General features: G+C 39.8%; 1 protein-coding gene across 1 annotated transcript in view; it reads right to left on the bottom strand.

Annotated features, from left to right (window-relative positions):
• The window catches only part of ARHGAP42 (Rho GTPase activating protein 42), a 122,032-nt gene that overhangs the window by 4,259 nt on the left and 115,629 nt on the right, over positions 1 to 2,144 (bottom strand). The gene's annotated exons all lie outside the window — the stretch shown is intronic.

The following is a 2,144-nucleotide window of genomic DNA, read 5'->3' as shown; positions in this document are numbered from 1 at the left end:
CAAACTTATGCTAGCAGTCAAAGGGTCAGTACTCATCAGATCATAAACTATTTTGCTTGCCTACATGCAGTCAACAACACCTGAGGCATTATTATTATTATTATTACACAATATTATATTATATATAAATAATTATTATTAATAATAATAATTTTAAAAGTTATAAATAAGCTTTAAAACTATGCTCCTGCCCTAATGAGTTTTCAGTCTAGCAAGACAAAGACAGAAGCCAGAAGAGGAATGAATGAGGAAAACCACATGGATCTCTCTCAGATGACTCCTCAGTTAATCTTACCCTACACAAAGAAGAAAGGTTTATAGGCTCCGGGAGATGGCAGACTTACAAGCCAAGCTTGACTGAGCAGTCTGGGCAAGGCATTCCAGGTGTTTAAGGAAATGCAAAATATAGCATGAAAATAAAAACAGAAGAATGACTGGGAAAGGATATTTAATCATACGGATGGGAGGGGAGCATAGGTCTACAGGGCTTCATACTCTCAGCCTACTCCCATCCCAGCACCTAGAGATCCTGCTGCCAAGCAAGAACTGTTTGCTGTCACTAACTCCTTCTCATTTTTCTAGGTAATCTTCTCTAATGAAAATCCTTCTTCTTAGGATGCAGTTTCTCACTTTATGTCAAGAAAACACAGCCAGGGATTAAGCATTGGTGCATTTTTGTACAGAAGCTACAACAAAGAGTCCTCAGGCCTTACTAAGAACGTTGGATAACTGCAATATTTGTGAAAGCAGTAAGAAAATGACCACAACAGGCAACAGATGCTTCAGGTAGGAATGAAGCTACTTAGATACTATAACGTATAGGCAAGCAGTAGCTTAAAATTTCAAAACTAGTTATTTTTAGCACAGTAAATTACCCCTGCAGAGTCCAACACTATCTTGACTTGGCTATTTCTGGTATCAAACCAGACCGCTTAAAAATAGTTTCTCTGCTTAATGCTCTGTCCTCCATCTATTCATTAGATAGTAGAGTCATAAAATGAGAAGGGTGGATCCAGATGTAATTACCATGATTTCTACATACTTCAGGGCAAAGAAAGACTATGCAAAGGTCTCAAATCAGCCTTCCTGTTCATAACACACGAGAGGTAAATAAAAGCTGGCTCTGAATCACAGAATCTTACTCAGCCTTGAGCAGCATTATAAGAACAGCTGAGCTACTTCTCATTTCTTCTTCATTTTGCCTGCTGACCTCTCATTTTCCATTCTCCTTGTTACTGTTGCTCTTCTGCTTTCTTAGGAAGGGCGAGGTAGAGTAGCTATTAAGCCTTTCAGCATTTTCAGCTTTGTTATCTGCTCTCCATATCCATTATCAAACTGCTACATTTTTCCTTTGACAGATTTTTGCTTCTTACATGCCTTTTATATACAGATACAGGTGGCACAGGATCTGAGGGAACAACAGGGGAGAGTTTACAAGAAGAGCACCATACAAAATAGGAGAAGGAGCAGTGGTGGAGGTGAAATGATGCAGGACTGCTGAAGCAGTCACTGCGCTCAGCTTAGGGCACTGGCTTAAGAACATTCCAGTCTCTCCATTTATACATGTCTTCCTTAAATTAATGCTGTGATGTTTTCATCTCTCTTTCCCCCCCTGCCACCCTCTTTCTTGGTCACCTTACAGTTCATGTACTAAAAAACCAGCAACAGCCTTGATTCATGTAAGCTGCTTCTCTCGGACAAAATCAGTGGGCTTTGCAGGTCAGCTTTCTCTTTCTTGTCCCTGCTAGATCTGTCAGACAGGACAGCCACGTTCCACTGCTGCACATCTCAGCACATGTTGGCATCTTTGTTTACAGCTGCGCTATTTTAGATTACTACTTTGGGATTTGTGGATTAACATTGCATTATATTTGCTTTTTCTGTTGCTTGGCAGTTCCAGTAAGCTTGACAGTTCCTGGTACCAGTGAGTGAAGTGATGGACAGAAAGTTAAGTTCTGTCTCAAAGAACTTGAAACACAGGGACTGTGAAGAGAGACAGACTTTTCCACACATCCATTTATTTGACTGTTTGCCTTAGCCTATTAACTGTAGGCCATTTAGTCACGTATGGAAGATACTGCTTCCTAGATGAACATTTCTCAGAACATTCTAACAATATAAGAATGACTCAAATCCACCAAATA

Source organism: Egretta garzetta, unplaced genomic scaffold (assembly GCF_000687185.1).
Source record: "Egretta garzetta isolate BGI_Z169 unplaced genomic scaffold, ASM68718v1 scaffold492, whole genome shotgun sequence".
Lineage (NCBI taxonomy): Eukaryota > Metazoa > Chordata > Aves > Pelecaniformes > Ardeidae > Egretta > Egretta garzetta.
This window is presented reverse-complemented; position numbering and strand designations above follow the sequence as displayed.